Source organism: Scyliorhinus torazame, chromosome 18 (assembly GCF_047496885.1).
Source record: "Scyliorhinus torazame isolate Kashiwa2021f chromosome 18, sScyTor2.1, whole genome shotgun sequence".
Lineage (NCBI taxonomy): Eukaryota > Metazoa > Chordata > Chondrichthyes > Carcharhiniformes > Scyliorhinidae > Scyliorhinus > Scyliorhinus torazame.
In genome coordinates this window covers 92908275-92932076 of record NC_092724.1, presented here as the reverse complement: position 1 = coordinate 92932076, position 23802 = coordinate 92908275, and the positions used below count along the sequence as shown (strand labels likewise).

The window sequence follows — 23802 nt, the reverse complement described above, 5'->3', positions numbered from 1 at the left end:
CATAGTCTTCTAATGAATCTCATCAGTATGAATCCAGGCCTTATTTACTTAAGACATACAGAGTTACTTTTAGAATGCTTAATTATGTATTCCATGGTTTTAAACTCCCCTCCTTCTTAAATAGTGCTTCATACAAATTATACAAATGAGAGAAACCGTTTTCATGCAGTGAATGGTTAAGATCTGGAATGCATTGCCTGAGAATGTGGTGGAGGAAGGTTCAATCGAAATATTCAAAAGGAAATTAGACTATTATCTGAACGGGAGGAATGTGTGGGGTTACAGGGAGAAGGCAGCAGAATGGCGCTAAGTGAATTGCTCTTTTGGAGAGCCGGTGGAGACATGATGGGCCGAATGGACTCCTTCTGCGCTGTATAATTCTGTGATCACAGCAGACTCAAAAAATGAAGAGATAGAAAATAATGAACTGGTAGAACATGGTCAAATCAATGCAGCTCTTTGTCGCCAATCCATTTTTATAACAGAGTATTTCAGTCCCTAATCCTTTTTAGATTGGTCACAGGCTAAGTTTGAGGTGGGTTGCAAAGAGCAGGACTGTCTCCCATTTCCATTGTGCACACTGTTCTCACAAGCCATTACTGTTGCTCTCATGCATTTGTCGGTTGCTTCATTTAACAGAGTAAATAAAGTGAGATGATTTAGAGGTGGCTCCCACGCTGACACAAGGTCACCTTTTATTGAAAAATTCATTCTTAAGATACATGTGTTGTTGGAAAGATTGCCATCTTTAAAATAAAAATGTTTATTCATTTACAGGATGTGGGTGTTGTTGGCTTGCCAGCATTTATTGTCCATTCCTAATTGTCCTGCAAAAGGTGGTGTTGAGCTGCCTTCTCGAATGACTGAGGTCCTTGTGGTGTAAGTACATCTACAGTGCTGTTAGTGAGGGAGTTTCAGGATTTTGACCCAGCGATAATGAAGGAACAGTATTATGATTCCGGACCAGACCCCAACAGTTGCTAGGATACTGAACAGAAACCCAATATTTTATTTAACTTGTCAGACTGTGAGGAAAGGATACTTTGCTCCAGGAGAGATTTGACACACAAATAGGGATATGGTATATTAAAACAACCTTTATTCCTAACATAAACATCATAAAGAAATAGCTTACAATTACAAGCTAAACAATACAAAGACAATCAAAACAATGACAATGAATCACTAAATCTTAACTGCTGTCTTTTATCTCCACTCAAGGCAAAACCCATTTCCGGTCAAAATCCACTTTTAAAGACAGTTAGCCAACCCAGGAATACTTGCTGTAAAGAGATGTCTTGGATAGATCTTTCAGGAACCACATCGCAGATTCTTGCCTGTGTCAAACTACTGTTTAACCTGCCAGCCTTTTCAGACGCTGCTTTTCTGTTCACAGTCAAAATCTTTTCAAATAAACCTCTTTGAGAGAAACTGCTAGTCTGTTCAGAAACAGATCAAAACTGAGCTCCAAAACTCAACACCAGAATGCCACACACGTTCATCCCAGCCAACAAGATAGCAGTAAGACCAGAGGTACCAAGGTTTACAGATGCTGAACTGGATGCTGTGTTGGAGAAGTGGGCGACCCTGTACCCCGGAGTGGGAAAGAGGCTGCCAGCCATCGCCGTTCGCGGGCCTCGATGCAGGTGGCAAAGGTTGTCAGCGCCATGGGAAACACCGCAAGGACTGCCCAGCAGTGCGAAAATAAAATGGATGAACTTCTCAGGGTGGCCAGGGTGAATAGGCAGCACTGTGCCCCTGGCACCAGCCCCTGTCCCACACCTGTAACCGCCCCCTCCCCTCACCAGGGGTGCAGTCGAACCCCCCCCTGCACCTAAACCGGCCATCATGGCTGGGTGCCCTGGCCACTGAAGCCACCAGATACCCACCTCCTGGGTTGTATGATTCGGACTGTCTCACACTGTGTTTTCTGTTCCCCCCTGCCCCCTCTCCCCCAGGAGAAAGCCTCACACAACCGCCGAGAGAGGGAGAAGACTGGCGGGGGGGACTCCGGACATGCGGCCCCTCACCGCAGCAAGACATGGGGCACTGGACGTGGTCAGAGGACCCAAAGAAAGGGCAGTCGCCAGGCGGACGTCAGCATCGGGCGAGGTAGTGAGACCCCGCTGAGTTGCTGTTCCCCATGGCATGTCCCCCACCACCACACCCAAACCAACCACCACCCCAGAACCTCGCTCCACCACCAACACACCCTTCTCGCCACCGCCTCCACTCCTCCCCTGCCCCCACACACCCCAGCACTCCCAATCCTGCACACCATCCGGGCTGCGATACAATCATGCGTCTTGTCTTGTGGGAGCTGCTGGTGATGAGGTGGGCCCTCTGGTGTCTCCCGACCCCAACCCCAGGATTCGAGCAGCGACACGAAAGGGAGCCATTGACCTGCATCCCGTGATACCCCTGAGCTCGAATCTGGGGAAGAGGCGACTTCCCATCACAGCTGTGTCCAACACCCTCCACCATACCAGAGACACCCACCTTATTTGGGCGCTTTATTGAAGAGGCTTCTGGAGCAATATCTGGTGCGCACCACACATATGCTCTGGTACAGCAGGTGGCGGTAGGAACACCTGAGGGGACGACGGACAGACCATCAGAGGTCGGGCCGACCCCAGGAACTAGCTGCTATCCAAATGGATTTTGGACTTCTGGAACTGATGGCCTCATCGATTGTGGAGATGCAATCGCACAGCCAGGGACTACATGAGGGGTTATCAGCGAGCATTCAGCACCTGCAGGTGCAGTTAGAGAAGTCCAACACGTGCAGGAGCAGGAGGTGGTGCCAACTAGGTGTGCCACGCAGGCCAACATCACAGGAACGATGTCCACGTTGGAGGACTTGGGAGCTAAGATTCCGGCCATGGGTCAACATGTCCAAGGCCTGGGGCAATCATGTAGGCGGTGGCCGAGGCCCAGGAGAGGGCAGCCCGATCACAGTAGCCATGTACCAGAGTCACCTGGACATTGCAGCGGCGCTCCAGAGCATGGCCCAGTCACAGCGGGCAATGGCTGTGGGCGTCGGCGGCATTGCCCAGATTCTGGCCGACGTGGCACAGACACAGAGGGAGGGATTCTCCCGCATTTGGCGGAGCGGCCCGTACCGGCGGCAAGAGCGCAGACCACTCCGGCGTCGGGCCGCCTCGAAGTTGCGGGATCCTCCGCACTTCCAGGGGCTAGGCCGGCTCAGGAGGGGTTGGCGCCGCGCCAAATGGCGCCGAAGGGCCGGCGTGAGTTGGCGCATGCACAGGACTGCCGGCGTGTTCTGGCACATGCGCAGGGGGTTTCCTCTCCACGCCGGCCATGGCGGAGCCTTACAGAGGCCGGTGCGGGGGGAAATAGTGCCCCCACGGCACAGGCCCGCCCGTAGATCGGTGGGCCCCAATCGCGGGCCAGGTCACCGTGGGGGCCCCTCCCGGGCCCCCCCCCCCCCCCCGCCCCCCGGACACCGCAAGCCGCCCTCCAAGCCAGGTCCCACCGGGATGGACCATGTCTATTTCACGCCGGCGGGACTGGCCGAAAACAGGTGGCCGCTCGGCCCATCGGGGCCCGGAGAATTGCCAGGGGGGCCGCTGCCAACGGCCCCCGACCAGCATGGCGTGAGCGGCGTGATTCCCGCCCTCGCCGGAAAACCGGCGCCGGAGAATTCGGCAGACGGCGTCGGAGCGACGGGACGGGATTCACGCGGCCCCCCCGACCTGGCAGGGGGTCGGAGAATCCCGCCCAGGGGGAGTTGGCCCAGTCTTAGAGGGAGATGGCACAGTAACTGGCTGATGTGGCACAGACTCAGAAGGTGGTGGCACAGTCACTGTGTAATGTGGCGCAGTCCCAGGAGGAGGTAGTCCCCTCCCTGTGCTCCATGGATATGAGCATGAAGACCCTAGTCGAGATGAGAGCGGTCCTCCAGGACTGGCAGCGGCAGATGTGGGGGAGCCTCAGAGGTTCTCCCCGCTCACACCCCCATCCTATGGAATAGACTGGGGGCCATCGGACATCGTGAGGGAGGTTTTGGGCCCGTGCCGGTGACTCCTACAGGGGAGGTGCCGGAACACCACAGTACCTTGGACTCTCCCCTCCTGTCTCTGGTGCCACATCACATGGGCAGCAAGCAGAACAGGGCCGCAACATGCTACCTGGGATACCCGAGCAGCAGCCGGGCCCCATCCAGGTCTGGTCGGCCCAGAAGACGGCTGCGAAAGGGGGCCCAGATCACAGGGCCGGAATCGCAGCCGGCTGCCTTCATGATGTACTGTCTGGGGACCCATTGAGACGTAGTGCCAGAAAGGTGGACACCAGTTAGGTTGGCACGGGTGCAGGGCATAGTGTTCGGGACTTGGCCACAAACCTGTATATATTTGTTCACATTAAACACCTGTGCACAAAGTTACCCGCCTCGGTGCTCTGTGAGGTGGGTGTGAGGATGGTCTGGTCTGGGCTGGGGGATTCCAGTACTGGCGAGGGGCTAGCACCACACTGCGTGAAACACCCGCAGAATACGTGGAAAACAGTGGGAGAATTGCCAGGTCTGTGCTGGACACGCGCAGGGCTGACAAGCTACAGCCGTGAGTACACCCACACCCCCCACACATGCACCGAACGCGCTCGAAAAAATGGCGGCGGTTGCGCTGGATTGCATGCCCGCCCACCCCGACCCCACAGCCCGGCCACCCCCCACTACTCCACCCAGCCCCGGCGGAAGGCTCCTGGCCCGCGGAACGAATGTTGGCCATGTATGCCGGTGCTGGACGCTGTCCGTACGCCCTCTCTCTCTCCCCGCCCTCGCCCGTAAACCGGCACCGGAGAATTCACGACCATTGAGACCACATGTGGCCTGCGCCATCGGGAACGCGGTCCATCAGAAACGGAGCATCGTGGGTGGGCCCAATAATGAGATGCGAACACGGTCGAAACTGCGCATGACGCTCATCGCAATAATGCCGATTTGGACGGGGCGGAGCATCGCGATTCGGCGCCAAACCGGCACCTGCTGAGATTTTGGCATTGTGAGTTATTCTCCACCCGATCGCCGTTCCCATTTTCGCCGTCAGGCAACGGAGAATCCAGCCCATAGTATTTACAATTTACAATTACCCTGAAACAACACTATTCAACACAGTGAATACAAAACCCTTAATTGCGATCTTTATTCCCACTTAAACAACAAAACCATCTCAGCTCTCAATCCACTGTAACTACCAATGCCATATAGGAATACTTGCTTGACAGAGATGTTCTTTGAGAAAGAGATCTCTTGATACTGCTTTACAGAAACTCTGGCTGTTTGTCTTCAGAAGCTGTTTCCCAGCTAGTTTCACAGGGAATCCCCTCAATCACGGCAATGTTCCATTAGCCCCAAGCTTTTTTAAGAGTGCTTTAATTGCACCCCTGACTCCCAACCTTTTAAATTTGGATTTATTTAAAAACAAATGACTGCAGCAAACACACTCTAACCCAGGCTTTTAACCCTCAGTGCACCAAATACCTACAATGCAATATATCTGAAATTTCACAATCCATCACAGTTCCCATGTCTCTGCTGCCCAAGTCCTTTTCAAAAAAAATTAGAGTACCCAATTCTTTTTTTCGAATTATGGGGCAATTTAGCGTGGCCAATTCACCCACCCTGCACCTGCACATCTTTTTGGGTTGTGGGGGTGAGACCCATGCAGACACGGGGATAATGTGCAAACTCCACACAGACAGTGACCTGGGGCCAGGATCGAACCCGGGTCCTCGGTGCTGTGAGGCAGCAGTGCTAACCACTGTGCCCCATGTCCACCTGCCCTTGTCCTTCTAGATGGTAGTGACTGTGGGTCTGGAAGATGCCGTTTGAGAAGTCTATCATCCACCTTAAGTTTCCCTTGAGCAGACTGTTTGGATGTTCTTCTCAAACCAATGCAGTCCATTTGATGAAGGTACTTCAACAATGAGAATTTCAGAAATTTTAATTAATCAGTAATGATGAAGGAACAAAATAAACCTTCTCTTTAACAGGGGAGAGGAGGTTGGGGTAATTAAACAGATATATTTGAGCATACAGAATGTTTCATTTATATATATATGTGAATTTTTAAAAATAAAGTTGAGATTTATGTTTTTAATATCGTAGGCTGGTTTTTAATATTTCCTGATGTCTGACCTGTTTTATTATGGTAATATTAGTGTTTGTTTCAGTGTCACAATGAACTGTATCAGTTATTCTGCAGGTACATGGAGTATGATATTAATAGAACGTTTATGACGATCTGTTTTCCTGACGTAAAGCCCTCCCTAGGGCACACAATTGTCATTCCTCTATTACTGCCAGTTCATTGCCCAGTCTTTTCTTCAGTCTTTTGTTCCGAAGGATTTGGTCTAAACAACCAATGTCAGTGCTAACAGACTCAGGCATGCTGCTACAACAGATAAAGCACTAAGGGGAGCTCTCCTTTACTTGGCTTTGTAGTGTAGATAAAGCCTGTGTACAGTTTCAGAAATTTTGCTGTCACTGGATGTAAAAACAGGCTCCAATCTGGTTCTAAAGATAGGGGAGGTTTGAAAGCACATGGCAGCTAACTCTTTGCTTTGGCTCAGATGGCAAAGGCACCATTCATTTTGGCACGACTCCTCTAAACCAAGAAGGGTAGCACAGTGGCACAGTGATTAGCACTGCTGTCTCACAGCGCCAGGGACCCAGGTTCAATTCCGGCCTTGTGTGACAGTGGAGTTTGCACTTTCTCCTCGTGGGTTTCCTCCGGGTGCTCCGGTTTCCTCCCACAGTCCAAAGATGTGCAAGTTTGGTGGATTGGCCATGCTAAAATTGCCCCCTAGTGTCCAAAGATGTGGGGGAGTAGGCCTGGGTAGCGTGTTCTTTCAGAGGGTCGGTGCAGGCTACTGGACATGAATGCTGTTGTACAAGGCGGCGGACAGGGACCATGGAGGGGGAGGGAGAATCAGATTTCTGGCTGAGCAGGGATCATAGTATGGTGAAATCAGAAGGACAGAGATCAATGAGGACAGAGATAATGGGTTGGATAGAGAAATTAAATGGGGGTATATCATGTGGGGATTGGAGGTGGAAGAGATCATGGGGTGGATGTGCACTATTGTAGTGAGGGGCAAGTCTGGATAATGAAAAAAATGAAATGAAATGAAAATCGCTTATTGTCACAAGTAGGCTTCAAATGAAGTTGCTGTGAAAAGCCCCTAGTCGCCACATTCCGGCGCCTGTTCGGGACGGCTGTTACGGCAAGTGGCAAGGGAGGCAGATATTAGTAGGTTACCCTGGGCATCAGGCTCCTCCTGGCCCACAAGCAGTACTGGAAAAGCAATTACTTCTGAATCTGGCTGTTTGCCTCTTTTTTCAGCAAACATGCCTTCCAAGCTTTGGGAAATCCAGCCCACAGCCATTAATCCAAATGGCTGGTAAAATCTGAAGCCCGCAACATATTTTAAATATTATAATAACTGATTCACCTCGAGAGCAGACTACTCATCCGAACTCAACCTGACTTGGATAAACTGCTTGGATTAACGTTTGTGTGGACCACACAGAATCCCTGCAGTGCAGAAGGAGGCCAATCGGCCCATCAAGTCTACACAGGTCCTATGAAAGAGCAACCTACCTAGACCCATTTCTCCACCCTATACCCGTAACCCCTCCCAAGGGGAATTTAGCATATCCAATCGACCTAACCTGCATATCTTTGGACTGTGGGAGGAAAACCGGAGCACCTGGACGAAACCCACACAGACACTGGGAGAATGTGCAAACTCTACACAGTCACCCGAGGCCGGAATCAAACCTGGGTCTCTGGTGCTGTGAGGCTAACCACTGTGCCACCATGCTGCCAGAACTAAATGGTGCGCTGGCGAGGTCTCATTTAAATATGCTGATCTGAGTCACGCCCACCGAGAGCGAGATCCAGATAGCGACGTTTTGTGAGATTTTATTGAATCTTGTGAGACGTTTCGAGCTTCGTAAATCTCGCGAGAGGAGTTTCAATGGCTTTGTACTGGTCGTGGGCGGTGAGACCGCTGGTTCATGCCCCATGTTTCCTATGTATGTTCCACCTGACCTGGGAGTGTTTGATGGAGCTTTACTCAACTTCCAACTGTGTTGTACTTCATTTGGGAGTTAAAGGGATTCAAATGGAGCATGAACTCCATGACACTAATTCTCCAATAAAGGAAAATACAGTGCAGAGAATTTTCAGTGTAGAATGTTCCCTCTTCTCTTTATTTCCTGACAGGTTTGCCTCCTGTATTCGATTCGAAAAGAAGAATTCACTATCATCATGCCTTGTTTCTGTTATCCTGCGCTATCCATAAACGGGATCTACAGACGGTCCATCTAACTTGTGCCATACATATCCTGGAAAGGTTTCACGCTGCAGTGTAGAGTAAGCTGTCCTCTGCATCTCCAGCTATAACTGATCCATGCAACTCAAATGGACACAGCACCACTTCCCAAACCAAGAATATAAAAGATTTACCAAAGGAAATGAAATAAACTTTTCAGTTTTCTGCTGCTGTAGAAAATGAAAAACGCATCAGACACAGCAGTCAAAAGGCCAATGGCTTTGTTGCTGCCACTTTCTTGTTACATCTGTCAACTTCAAATTGCCTTTGTTATTTTCGTCTGTTATTTCCATCAAACAGACAAATGAAAAGTCCATGCCATTCATCAGGGCAGGCAAAACTCTGGCGAACCTCAGGGGATTTTAACATCAATACTGCACTGTCAAAACAACTCAATCAAAGAACAAGGGTTAAGGTAGTAATTGGTGTTCTGAGGGAGCCAATATTCTCCAAGATGTTAAACTATGGACAGTGCTAAATTTTGCAGTTCTTTCATGGCCACTTCCACAAGCTCTAACTATACCGCAACTTGTAACCAAAGGGAGTGAATCCAAAGAATAACAGTATAAATGGAATATATGAAGAAGTAGGAGAGGTTCATAAATTGAGGTGCTGCTATTATCTGTGCAGATAATTTAACTCAATTACATTTACCTCGTATTGGCTACAAGTTCGGTCCCCTGTCTTCAGCATTCAGAGTGAAAACCTCAAAAATCAAAAATGGCCCTTGAATCAAAGTTACCTCAAAAACATTATTCAGAGCTACTGAAAGTATTGCACAATCTGCACATGACACAAGAGATGCTTTGCAGATATTGGCTCTCCTCCTGAGCTCGCTAGGTTCTCATAGAGCATAAAAACTGGCACTGAACAGTTGGGCTGTTTCTATGCTGTACACTTGATGTAAGAAACTACCTAGGTGCCTTAAAGTGCAGCAGAGTGCTCCAAAATGACTGGTGAAAGGCAGGTCTAACGTCCCCTTCCTCAACCAAAATAAGGTGAGCAGGGGTAGGGAATTTCCTTTAGAATAGCCAACTCGAGTTACATCGGGTCTGTATATACACAAGGGGTTAATGTAAATACACTACAACTAAGTTGACAAACTTCAAAATGGAAGCAACTAAAGACTCCAGAGCGAAGTCCATGCATGAATAAGACCATGAAGGTCTATCAACCTTCTCTGAGCAACCAGAAGCAGACTATGAAAGTCTACCAAGCTCACATAATCAATAAGAATACAATGTAAGTCTATTCACTGTATGTGAGACAAGTGTCGAAGAAATCAGAATTCCCAGACAAGATGTGCAAGATCACAGTGAGATTGACAGATCTCAGCTCGTCTGTACAAAAGAACTTGACAATCAAAGCACAACCACTCATGAGTCTAGTGAGACCGCATCAATTGAAACCTCATCTACTCTAAACTACCCACAAGAAAATGAAATCTTGAAGATTTTGACTCCAGAAGAGGAGCACCAAGAAACCAAAGATGATTCAAATGAACCAGAAATGACTCGAGAAGAGGAGCACCAAGGAAGCAAAGAAGAGGAATCAAATCCACCACAAATGACTGATGTCAGCAAGGTCAATGCAACATAAGATCATTCTCACAATCCTCAAGAAGAAACGCTCAATGAAACATCAGGGGCGAGATTCTCCACTCCCGCGCCGGTTGGGAGAATCGCCTGGGCCACCAAAATTTCCCGGGACGCCGATCCGACGCCCTCCCGCGATTCTCCCAAGCGGCGGGAACAGCCCTGTCGAGTTCCGCGGGCCGGAGAATCGCCGAAGACACCCAAAATGGCGATTCTCCGGCACCCCCGCTATTCTCAGGCCCGGGTGGGCCGAGCGGCCAGCCCAAAACGGCGGGTTCCCCCCGGCGCCGTCCACACCTGGTCGCTGCCGTCGGGAACTGCGCGGGAATGCTGGGGGGGCGGCCTGCGGGGGGGGGATCCTGCACCGGGGGTACCTCAGGTGTGGGATGGCCCGCGATCGGTGCCCACCTATCGTCGGGCCGTCCTCTCTGAAGGAGGACCTCCTTCCTTCTGCGGCCCCGCAAGATCCGTCCGCCATCTTCTTGCAACCATGCGTGCGCGAGTGACGCCAGTTATGCGGCGCCGGCCGCGTCATGTATGCGGCGCCGCCTTTACGCGGCGACAAGGCCTGGCACGTGTAGATGACGCGGCCCCGCTCCTAGCCCATTATCGGGCCCTGAATCGGTCGGGATAGGGACCATTTTGCGCCGTCGTGAACCTCAACGGCGTTCACGACGGCGTGGGCACTTCGCTGCGGGAGTGGAGAATCCCGCCCTTGATACCACAAAGGACACTGACACCAATAAATTTGAGAATGACTCAAATTATCCACACGGAACAGTCATTGAGCGCAACAAGAACAACAAAAGCCACAAGAAGCACAACAGAAACAAGAACAACAACAGTAGCAACAAAAACAACAAGAAGCACAACAAGAACAACAACTAAAACTACAAGCACAACAGTCTACAAGAACAAAAACACCAAGAAACATAACATAGAACATAGAACAATACAGCGCAGTACAGGCCCTTCGGCCCACGGTGTTGCACCGAAACAAAAGCCATCTAACCTACACTATGCCATTATCATCCATATGTTTATCCAATAAACTTTTAAATGCCCTCAATGTTGGCGAGTTCACTACTGTAGCAGGTAGGGCATTCCACGGCCTCACTACTCTTTGCGTAAAGAACCTACCTCTGACCTCTGTCCTATATCTATTACCCCTCAGTTTAAAGTTATGTCCCCTCGTGCCAGCCATATCCATATGCGGGAGAAGGCTCTCACTGTCCACCCTATCCAACCCCCTGATCATTTTGTATGCCTCTATTAAGTCTCCTCTTAACCTTCTTCTCTCCAACGAAAACAACCTCAAGTCCATCAGCCTTTCCTCATAAGATTTTCCCTCCATACCAGGCAACATCCTGGTAAATCTCCTCTGCACCCGCTCCAAAGCCTCCACGTCCTTCCTATAATGCGATGACCAGAACTGTACGCAATACTCCAAATGCGGCCGTACCAGAGTTCTGTACAGCTGCAACATGACCTCCCGACTCCGGAACTCAATCCCTCTACCAATAAAGGCCAACACTCCATAGGCCTTCTTCACAACCCTATCAACCTGGGTGGCAACTTTCAGGGATCTAGGTACATGGACACCTAGATCCCTCTGCTCATCCACACTTTCAAGAACTTTACCATTAGCCAAATATTCCGCATTCCTGTTATTCCTTCCAAAGTGAATCACCTCACACTTCTCTACATTAAACTCCATTTGCCACCTCTCAGCCCAGCTCTGCAGCTTATCTATATCCCTCTGTAACCTACTACATCCTTCCACACTATCGACAACACCACCGACTTTAATATCGTCTGCAAATTTACTCACCCACCCTTCTGCGCCTTCCTCTAGGTCATTGATAAAAATGACAAACAGCAACGGCCCCAGAACAGATCCTTGTGGTACTCCACTTGTGACTGTACTCCATTCTGAACATTTCCCATCAACCACCACCCTCTGTCTTCTTTCAGCTAGCCAATTTCTGATCCACATCTCTAAATCACCCTCAATCCCCAGCCTCCGTATTTTTTGCAATAGCCTACCGTGGGGAACCTTATCAAACGCTTTGCTGAAATCCATATACACCACATCAACTGCTCTACCCTCGTCTACCTGTTCAGTCACCTTCTCAAAGAACTCAATAAGGTTTGTGAGGCATGACCTACCCTTCACAAAGCCATGCTGACTATCCCTGATCATATTATTCCTATCTAGATGATTATAAATCTTGTCTCTTATAATCCCCTCCAAGACTTTACCCACTACAGGCGTGAGGCTCACCGGTCTATAGTTGCCGGGGTTGTCTCTGCTCCCCTTTTTGAACAAAGGGACCACATTTGCTGTCCTCCAGTCCTCTGGCACTATTCCTGTAGCCAATGATGACATAAAAATCAAAGCCAAAGGTCCAGCAATCTCTTCCCTGGCCTCCCAGAGAATCCTAGGATAAATCCCATCAGGTCCCGGGGACTTATCTATTTTCAGCCTGTCCAGAATTGCCAACACCTCTTCCCTACGTACCTCAATGCCCTCTATTCTATTAGCCTGGGGCTCAGCATTCTCCTCCACAACATTATCTTTTTCCTGAGTGAATACTGACGAAAAATATTCATTTAGTATCTCGCCTATCTCTTCAGACTCTACACACAACTTCCCATCCCTGTCCTTGACTGGTCCTACTCTGTCCCTAGTCATTCGCTTATTCCTGACATACCTATAGAAAGCTTTTGGGTTTTCCTTGATCCTTCCTGCCAAATACTTCTCATGTCCCCTCCTTGCTCGTCTTAGCTCTCTCTTTAGATCCTTCCTCGCTACCTTGTAACTATCCATCGCCCCAACCGAAACTTCACACCTCATCTTCACATAGGCCTCCTTCTTCCTCTTAACAAGAGATTCCACTTCCTTGGTAAACCACGGTTCCCTCGCTCGACGCCTTCCTCCCTGTCTGACCGGTACATACTTATCAAGAACACGCAGTAGCTGATCCTTGAACAAGCCCCACTTATCCAGTGTGCCCAACACTTGCAGCCTACCTCTCCACCTTATCCCCCCCAAGTCACGTCTAATGGCATCATAATTGCCCTTCCCCCAGCTATAACTCTTGCCCTGCGGTGTATACTTATCCCTTTCCATCATTAACGTAAACGTCACCGAATTGTGGTCACTGTCCCCAAAGTGCTCTCCTACCTCCAAATCCAACACCTGGCCTGGTTCATTACCCAAAACCAAATCCAACGTGGCCTCGCCTCTTGTTGGCCTGTCAACATATTGTTTCAGGAAACCCTCCTGCACACACTGTTCAAAAAACGACCCATCTATTGTACTCGAACTATATCTTTTCCAGTCAATATTTGGAAAGTTAAAGTCTCCCATAATAACTACCCTGTTACTTTCGCTCTTATCCAGAATCATCTTCGCCATCCTTTCCTCTACATCCCTAGAACTATTAGGAGGCCTATAAAAAACTCCCAACAGGGTGACCTCTCCTTTCCTGTTTCTAACTTCAGCCCATACTACCTCGGAAGAAGAGTCCCCATCTAGCATCCTCTCCGCCACCGTAATACTGCTCTTGACTAGCAGCGCCACACCTCCCCCTCTTTTGCCTCCTTCTCTGAGCTTACTAAAACACCTAAACCCCGGAACCTGCAACATCCATTCCTGTCCCTGCTCTATCCATGTCTCCGAAATGGCTACAACATCGAAGTCCCAGGTACCAACCCATGCTGCCAGTTCCCCTACCTTGTTTCGTATACTCCTGGCATTGAAGTAGACACACTTCAAACCACCTACCTGAACACTGGCCCCCTCCTGCGACGTCAAATCTGTGCTCCTGACCTCTATACTCTCATTCTCCCTTACCCTAAAACTACAATCCAGGTTCCCATGCCCCTGCTGCATTAGTTTAAACCCCCCCAAAGAGCACTAACAAATCTCCCCCCCAGGATATTTGTGCCCCTCAGGTTCAGATGTAGACCATCCTGTCTGTAGAGGTCCCACCTTCCCCAGAAAGAGCCCCAGTTATCCAGAAACTTGAATCCCTCCCGCCTGCACCATCCCTGTAGCCACGTGTTTAAATGCTCTCTCTCCCTATTCCTCATCTCACTATCACGATGGGATAACAAAGCAACAGCAGCAACAACATGACAACAACAACAAGAACAATGAAAAGAACAAAAACAGAAACAACAAGCACGACAAAACTAACAACAAGTACGACAACAAAAATAACAAGGACAGAAACGACAGAAACAACAACGATGAAACAGCGACCTGTACAACATGGTACAGCTCTGCACATGAAGGACAATGCAACAGCACACTCCAAAACAATGACAAGACTACAAACACACCATGGCATGACAACGAATCTCACAAATTCACATTTGCTCCGGAATAAACAGGCACACCAGCTTTCAAGGCAGATGACACACTAAATCGATACCACAAGCACAGAAAAAAATCCACATCAGTCAACATCAGTGGTTCGACCATTCAAACACCTTGTGGTGATTTATTGCTAACTTAAAAACAAGAACACTGATGACATTCACAAAGAAGTTACAATATCAATATCACCACGTCAACAACAGAAAAAAAAACTCAACCGAACAAATTCATAGTTTGGCTCATAAATTTTTTAAATTAAGATTGGACTCATAAATATTAATTGGCTTTGTATAATCATCAATATCATCACAACTCGTACATATCATCATTTATCTACCTATTTTGTACAATTTTCTTTAACAAAGTACAGAAACTATGTAAAAAGAAAAAGGGGGATGTAATGATATGCATCACTGTATATACACAAGGGGTTAATCTAAATACACTACAACTAAGTAACCACTAGAGGGAGCACCAGTGATGTATATATACATTTTATATATATATACATAGCCAAACAGGAAATCAGGACACTCTTCACAGGAAAGGCAGCTGGTGAGCAGGACACAGACAGACAGCACAGATGTAACATAGTGTAAACGTTGGAGAGAGAACAAACTCATAGAAATAAAGGATGTACTTCAACTGTAAGACTACGAGCTTCATTTCAGACACAAGGAATATTACAGAGTCGAACGCACAGAAAGAGGCTATCTCGCTCCACATCCCCGTTATTTAACCCTGTCAGCCTATACTTCTGTATATCTTTTTCCTTCAGACGCTTATTCGGCTTCCTCTTAAATGCGTCTACGTTATTTGCTTCAGCTGCTCAACGTGGTAGTATGTTCCATATTCTTACAATGCTCTGGGTAAACAGGCTGAATTTGAAATTAGATTCATGATATTTTTGACTTCTGTTTTTGGTCTTCCCCATAGGCGGAAATATTTATTAACATCTATCCTTGTCAAACCCTTTCAGAATCTTGAAGACCTGTGAAAGGTCACCCCTTAGCCTTCTTTTCTTCTGGAGGAAGAAAATGCAGAACAAAGAACAAAGAGACATACAGCACTGGAACAGGCCCTGCTGCCCTCCAAGCCTGTACCGGTCATGATACCACCTTTGGCCAAAGCCCTCAGCACTTCCCAACCCTGCTATCTAACATCACTCTGTGTTTTTATCAACCTCAGCAGTGTCCCACCAAGGCTGCACAAGGTTGCATTTCCTGCACTGAGGAGCTCTGCTCGTCATTGCAGGAAGAGATCAGGGTGCCATTTTTAAATGGTCCCCGATCTCTTGACCGCCCAACGTGACCCCAGGACCACCCAAAGTGTGTGGTGATGCATTTTGGTGCAAAGAATGCTGAATCATATAGTTTTAAAGCGGCTAAGAGAAGGGAATGAGCTGGGGTGTTTTTGTATAAATTTATTAAGGTGGCAGGACAGAGACTTACGGCGGTGGCCATGGAGTGAGTGGTCCTACATTTGGAGGCTCCTGCTCAAGGTGGAAGTGATTGGTCCTTTTCACCCGATATAGGGGGTGTTTGCTGGTGCAAAGTGCATGACCAGTGAGAGACAGGAATGCTCTTCCGGTGTGACCGGTTTATGGCTTATCAGATGAGGAGTGCAACGAGTAAAGGGCCGCAGTCTGGCCGGGAGGTCTTTCAAAATGCGACAGAGGGGAAGATAGCAGAGGGCTCTGGGCGTCATTGGCTGCCCAGTGGTCTACCGAGCAATTGATAGAATTTTTGAACGCCAAGTTTTAGCAGCAGAGGCAAAAGGCCTTGGAGGATCTGGCTAAGGTGGCGGAGCTGATCAGGGCGGCCACTGAGAGAGTGGAGCAAAGGCTCAAGGCGCTCCAGAAGGTGGAAGAGTTGATGATTGATCATGAGGACTGGGTGGCCTCGTTGGAGGCAGAGATGGTGTTCGCAGCAGAGGGCCAGAAGCAGCTAAGGGAGAAGGTGGAGGACCTGGAGAATCACTCCAAGAGGCAGAATCTCCAATTGTGGGGCTGCCTGAGGGGATTGCAGGAACGCTGGCCATAAAGTATGTGGCGAAGACGTTTGAGAAGCTGGTGGGGAAGGGGGATTTCGACCATCCTCTCAAGGTGGATCGAACGCACAGAGCATTGAGAAGGAGGCCGAAGGTAGGGGAGCAGCCGAGGGTGATGCGGTTGCATCATTTCCTGGATGAGGAGAAGATTCTGCGGTGGGCGAAGGAGACGAGAGAATGTACCTGGGAAGGAAACGTGGTGCGTATATACCAGAACCTGGCCAATGTGGAATTGGCCAAGTGTCAGGCTGGGTTCAACAGGGTCAAGGTGGCCTCTACAAGAAAGGAGTGAGGTTCGGGGTGCTGTATCCTGCTCGTCTGTGGATCACGTACCAGTCAGGAATTTTATTTTGATACGCAGGAGGAGGCGAGTAATTTTAATGGACTAGGAGGCTAGTGAGGGCACTGAACTTTGAAGATCCAGCATGGTGTTTAGGCCGGGCGGATTGTTATATTTACCATGTGTGGGTGTGGACGTCTGTTCAACTGTTTTTGGGAAGTTGGTGAGCGGTGGTAGAGAGGAAGTGAGGGGTAAACGGTTGTCTCGAGTGGGGGCCACCATGCTAGTAGACAGGCTAGCTATCAGGAGTACAGTGGGGGGATGATCCATGGAGGGTGTGGGGGAGGCAGGGCGTGATGGGTTGGTCCTTTGTTTTTTTGTTTATGTGGGGGCTGTGTGGGGGGGGGGGGGGGGGGGGAATTCTGACGTGGGCGGAGTTGATGTGGCACAGTTGGTTAAAGGGAGATGGAAGTGGGCAGCGGACATCTTGTGGCTGTCCAGAGGTTCAGTGAGGCGTGGACCTGGGAGTTGTTTAAAAAGGGGCTCTGGAAGGTGGGGGACCAGATGAGATTGAGGAAGGGCTTGTTGGGGCAGGTATTTCATTCAAGGTTGGATATGAAGATGGTCCGGTGGCAGTGTTGCTCAATAAGAGGATGGCTTTTAAGGTGGGAAGTATAGTGACAGACCCTGGAGGTAGATTTGTGATGGTGAGTGACAGTCTGGAGGGGCCACCCGTGGTGGTGGTGAATGTGTATGCCTCAAATTGGGACAACTTGGAGCTTTTGAGGCGGGTGTTGGCAAAGATTCCGTATCTGGGTATGCACCGGCTGATTATGGAGGGGGATTTTAATACGATGCTGGATCCTAGGCTCGATGGGTCGTGCCCCAGGTCCCTGAGGTTGTCGGCCATGGCAAAGGAGCTGTAGAGTTTTTTGGAGCATATGGGATAGCAGGCGCTGGCGGTTTGAGAGGACGAGGGCGAAGGAATTTTTGTACTTTTCGCAAGTCCAGCGGGCGTACTCCTAGATTGATTTGTTTGTCCTGGCAAAGGCGCTGCTGGCAGGGGTGGTTAGATCGGAGTGTTCAGTGATTGTGGTGTCTGACCATGCGCTGCATTGGGTCGCTTTTCAGGTGGCAAAGGGGAGTCTCCAACGGCTGCACTGATTGGACGTGGGGTTATTGGCGGATAAGGGGAGGTTAGCGAGAAGGTAGGGGTGGCTATTGGAATTATATGGGGCAGAATAAGATGGGGGAGATTTCTGCCTCCCGATTGTGGGAGGCGCTGAAGGCGGTGGTAAGGTAGGGGTTTATCTCGATCCGGGCACACAAGGAGAGGGTGGAGTGGGTTGAGAGATTGAGGTTGGTGGAGGCCATTCTGATGGTTTACTGGAGGTACTCGGTGGCGCCCGAGGAGGCACTGTTGAAGGAGACGCAGAGGGTGCAATTCTCCCAAAAGGGAACAAAGTTTTCTAGCCAGCACGTTTAGCCTCATGTTTTCCGGCCCTCGCAGTGCCGAGAAACATATGGCTATTCAACGCGACTCACATTGCCCGAGGCCGCACATAGCCCTATTTTGTACAGTGGAGTTCTCCCAATTCTAAATGGTGTCCTGATTTCCGAGGTCCCCAAAACGATCCCCGACCTACTCTCCAGCCCGAACGCACTATGGGAATTGCCCAAAGGGCATAGAGCTGGGGGCCTCCAATCCCCTGGGAGACCCACATGAATGCTGTTCCGTCTGGTCCCCGTTTGTGGTGACCAGTGCTAAACGGCATTTGCCCAAGGTCTCTGAGGCAAAGAGGAGGAATCCTACAGCCTCAGGTACCTCGGTAATCTGCACATTAGAGTGAGGCTAACTGCCTCGCTCTAATGTGAAGATTTGCCAAAATATGATCACCCCCCCCCCCCCACAAAGATTGGGATTTCATTGCAACGTCTTGCGAGATCCGGTTGGAAAAGCAGCTTGCCGCAGTGCAATATAGCCATTGGATCGTGCCCCCCAGGTGGAGCTTAAAAGATAGTGGGGTTGCTGTGCAGAGCCGGGGGGCAATATGTGAGTACGAGGAGAAAGCTAGCAACGTGCTTATGCATCAGTTGAGGAGGCAGGCAGCAGTGAAGGAAATTGGGAAGGTGAGTACGATGATAACAGAGCTGGAGGAGGTGAATGGGATGTTTGAGGCTTTCTACCAGAAATTGTACAGCTCGGAGCCACCGGAGGGGGATGAGGGTTTGAGGCAGATTTTGGACGGGCATTTATACTGGTTCAAATTCACCAATAGGGGACAGAGGAGGGGTTCACCTCGAGGTGGAAGCTGTTCACCAACTTTTTTTAAGGAGTTTTGAGTCATCAGCGGGGGAGGGGGGGGATCTAATTTTAGCTCAGGTTGGGTTAAAAGTTTAAAAGGGGTGGCAAGCACTCAGGCTGGGGTGGCAGTGGGCAGAGTGAGGGGGGGGAAAGAGGCTTCAGGGGATGGGTAAGGATGTTTTGATTGTTTACTGTTGTTTTTTGTGTTTTTTCTTCTTTTCATAGAATTTACAGAGCAGAAGGAGGCCATTCAGCCCATCGAGTCTGCACCGGCTCTTGGAAAGAGCACCCTACCCAAGGTCAACACCGCCACCCTATCCCCATAACCCAGTAACCCCACTCAACACTAAGGGCAATTTTGGACACTAAGGGCAATTTATCATGGCCAATCCACCTAACCCGCACATCTTTGGACTGTGGGAGGAAACCGGAGCACCCGGAGGAAACCCACGCACACACGGGAAGGATGTGCAGACTCCGCACAGTCAGTGACCCAAGCCAGAATCGAACCTGGGACCCTGGAGCTGTGAAGCAATTGTGCTATCCACAAGGCTACCGTGCTGCCCCTTCTTTGTTTTGTATATATTTGAAAAATGCCTCCAATAAAATATTTTTTCAAAAAAAAGGTGGCAGGACAGATTAACAAAACAATTAGAGTCCATAGAATACAATCCCTACCGTGCAGAATGAGGCCAATTTGGCCCACTGAGTCAGCACCGACCCTAACAAGGCCCACTCCACTGCCCTGCCATAACCCTGTGACGCAAAATAGCCTTTGGGCACTAAGGGGCAATTTAGCATGACCAATCCACCTAACCTGTACATCTGACTGAGGGAAGAAACCGGAGCACCCAGAGGAAACCCACACAGACACAGGGAGAAAGCGCAAACTCTACACAATCACCCAATGTCAGAATTGAACCCGGATCCCTGGTGCTCTGGGGCAGCTGTGCTAACCACTGTGCTACAGTGCCTCCCCAATTATTAAGACATATGAAATACTTTGTTTTATAAATAACTGCAGACCGTGCAGAAGCCAAAGACGTTACGCTGAACCTATATAAAATCAACTGCCCAGGTTAACAGCTTCAGAAAATGTTGACCGTACAATTAATCGGTGTGAAACAATTTGACCTCTAAGGAGTTGTAGGAAAGTAATAAGTTCAGCTATACATTTAACCTACACTAATAGAGGAACCCTTCCTTCATTACTGGATGATTCAAGAGTACCTAACAGTCAACTTGCTTTCCTCAAGCCAGGTAGCTCTGAGTGACCTCCCAGACCGAGTAAAGAAAGAACCACACCAATGCCACGAGAGGGTGGAGGGAGCTGGTGTAACATCACCAGCACAGCCTGAAAGCAACAAAACCCAAACTGGTGGGTCTTCATCAAATCATAGAATGATACAGCTCAGAAGAAAGCTTGTGCCATCATTATTGAAAACTATCCAATTATCTCCAATCCTCAGCTTGGTCCCCTTACCCCGATAAATGATTCCTCTCCAAGTCTCATGTAAATTATCAAAATCCCTCATAATCTTGATTATCTCTATTAAACCTACCCTTAACCTTCTCTGCTCTAAGGGGAAAAAAGTATTGACTTCTCTAATCTCTCCACATAATTGAAATCCCTCATTCCTCCCCACACTAATGAATCCATTGAATGACTTCGGCCCATCACGTCTGCACCAATCCTCTGAAAGAGCACTTACCTAGGCCTATCCCCATAACCCCACCTAACCTGCACACCTTTGGACTGTGGGAGGAAATCAGAGCTCTTGGAGGAAACCCAGACAGGCGCTGTGACGCAGCAGTGCCACCATGCCACCCCTTTAAGGGTGCGGAAAAAATATTAATAATTGGGACAATAAATAAGGGTCTGGATTCTCCCGTCCCCCAGCCGCTTGTTTCTCGGCCGCGCGGGTTTGCTGGTGACAGGATTCTATCCTCCCGCCACTTGTCAATGGGATTTCCCAGTGAAACCACTCCATGCCTGTGGAAAACCCACAGGCGGGGGTGCACTAGTGACAGGAAAGTAAATTGCAACGGCTGGAGAATTCCAGCCAAGTTTTCCAAAAAATACATACTTTTCTAGTATGTAACATGAAGAAAACATATGTTTCCAGTGTTTTACACCAGTTGAATGCAGATGAAAAGTTTGAAAATATGCAATTACCTCCGTTTTTGTACATGGCCCCTGAGGTAAGTATCATTGGACAAAAGATTCTTCACCTGCATGATCCTTTCACTTGAAAACTCAACAAATCCACTCATGGATTGATTAGCAACTAACTGGACATGCTAAAAAAAAGTCAGTACTGACAGTTTAAGGTTCATGGTTAGTGTTAAGGATGCACGATTCAAATCTCTCCTTATATCTTGATCAGAATACATCCTAATAATAATAATCTTTATTAGTGTCACAGGTAGGCTTACATTAACATTGCAATGAAGTTACTGTTCGGGTTCACTGAGGGAGAATTCAGAATGTCCAATTCACCTAACACGCACGTCTTTTGAGACTTGTGGGAGGAAACCGGACTGAGCTAAAACACATGCAACAGCTGAATGTATTCCAATTGAACACAAAAGAATTTTTTTTTGACAGGAGGGTGAATTTTATTCTTCATGCAGATGAAGATTATCGACATTGAAGAGTGAGATAAGTTTCCAGGTGTCAAAACAGTATCTGCTTTAAGCAGTAATGCATAACCACTCCACCTGGAGTGGCTCGTGCATTTTCAGTACGGTTGAAGTCTGCAGTCACCTACAATGTTGACACGACTTTTAACAAGTAACATATTGTTAGTGTTAGCATTCTCTTTGTGGGGCCTGCTGTGCGCATACTGATTGCCATGTTTGTTACATAAAAAGTCACCTCAGCGTAATTCACTGTAATTACAACTGTGACTACATTTCAAAAGATACTTCATTGTAAAAGGTTTTGTGTTATCCCGATGTTGTGAATTGCAATATTTCCTCCCTTGTATAGATTTGAGGATAGATGCTCCGCAGCTACAGTTTTTGTCTAGCTGATCTCACACTGTACTGGATTTCGGTTGCATAAAATGAATATCAAGTCCAGGGTAAAACTCCTTTATGGTTACTGATAAATGAAACACATCGGAGGCTGTGTGAAGCTTCACCCAGCACACAGATTCGACCTTAACTTCAGACTGCCTGCACCAATCCAATTTTTCCATTTCACCTCAGGTATGCCAATAGCTTTTCGAGAAGTGGGTGGTGAGTATCCACACTGACTAAATGGGGTACAGCCAGCCGTCAGAAAGAAGAGGATCTACCAGGGTACCAGAGGTGAAAGCTGTGTTCCAAACACTCTGCAACCCAGCTCCCAGCAGTTGATTAGAAATAAACCTTAAGTACTGGCATGCCAGTTTGACTGTATTGGTCGCATTCTTGTCTCTGTGTCAGAGGATCATGAATTCAAATCTCACATCAAGAGATGAGCACACAATGTAGCCAAAGATTTATTGCAATAATGAGAGAGTTGTGCCAGAATTTCTCCAGTCTTTTGCACTCACGATCAACATTTCATCATCTGCACGTTATTGTTTTGGCACATTGCAGTAAATTCCAACATTATAACAGTGACTGAACTTCAAAAGCAATTCATTGGCTGTAAATGCGTTTTGGGACAACCTGAGGTTGTAAATAGTGTTCTTTAAATCCAAGTCTTTCTTTCCTCATTGCGGTTTGTGGGATTTTGTTGGTGCAGCTGTGAGTGCATTTGCTGAAATAAACCAGTCACCACCCATCAAACTTCAATCTCTGAGCAAAGCGTCTTTGAAATGTTTCAAAGTGAGAAGGGATGGCATAAATGGAAGGATCCGTTCAATTCGTGCCAAAGAACCAAAAGAAACGATTACATTAAAGTGAAAAAAAAAATCAAACAAACGAGACACAATTGTCAGAAGAGATGCGAACTATGAGCGGCAATCTGTCATTGTTATTTCTTACATCTGTTGACTGCGTACAGCTTATTATTTTTGTCAGGCGGCAAATGGTGTGACCATGTCGGTGTGAATGGGTGGTCCTTTATGTGAGCCTTGAGGTGCACTTCGGCCACAATAATGTGTTGTCAAAACAACAAGTCCTTCAAATAAAATCAACAGGATGTCAGGACTCCATATTGATGTTCTGAATGAATGAGTTGGTTTGCCTTTCTAATGACTCAGCTGCAGGGCAGTAGATCTGTGGTAGTGGCACAGTGGTATTGTCACTGGACTAGTAGTCCAGAGACTCAGGGCAATGCTCTTGGGATCCGGGTTTGAATTCCACCGTAGCAGATGGTGATATTTGAATCCAATAAGAAAATAAATCTGGAATTAAATGTTTAATGATAACCATGAAACAATCCATATGCTTCACTTATGTTCTTTAGGGAAGGAAATCTGGCATTCTTACCTAGTCTGGCCTACATGTGACTCCAGATCCACAGTAATGTGGTTGACTCTTAAATGTCCTCAGGGATGGGCAAGAAATGCTGGCCCAGCCAGTGATGTCCACATCCCATGAACAAATGAAACACAAAGATTGCTGGGGACAGGGTGCCAAAATCACCCCGGAAATCATAGTTAGTCTGCCCGTGAGTCCTCTAATCTTGAAGAACGGTTGAGTGACTCTAACTCTAACCTTTACCCTAACTCCAGCCTGGTTAGCTGTTTTGGTGAGGACTGAGTGTTGGGAGATACAGAGCTCGTGAAACTGAAGGTGGACTGGAATTGTAGAACTAAAACACTTTTGCGTGTGTCAGTTCTCTGAAGGAACTACAACAACAACAACAATCTGTAACTATAGTAATTTGAAG

The 23802-nt window shown here is 48.2% G+C and overlaps 1 protein-coding gene and 1 long non-coding RNA gene across 4 annotated transcripts in view; one reads left to right on the top strand and one right to left on the bottom strand.

Moving 5' to 3' along the window:
- Window positions 1–879, top strand: part of LOC140395372 (uncharacterized) — a 203994-nt gene extending 203115 nt beyond the window's left edge. Inside the window, exon 5 of the long non-coding RNA XR_011936167.1 lies at window positions 778–879. This is a non-coding gene — a long non-coding RNA (uncharacterized lncRNA). The remainder of the gene's footprint in view (window positions 1–777) is intronic.
- spata20 (spermatogenesis associated 20) overlaps window positions 1–23802 on the bottom strand; it is a 763436-nt gene that overhangs the window by 108637 nt on the left and 630997 nt on the right. The window lies entirely within an intron of this gene.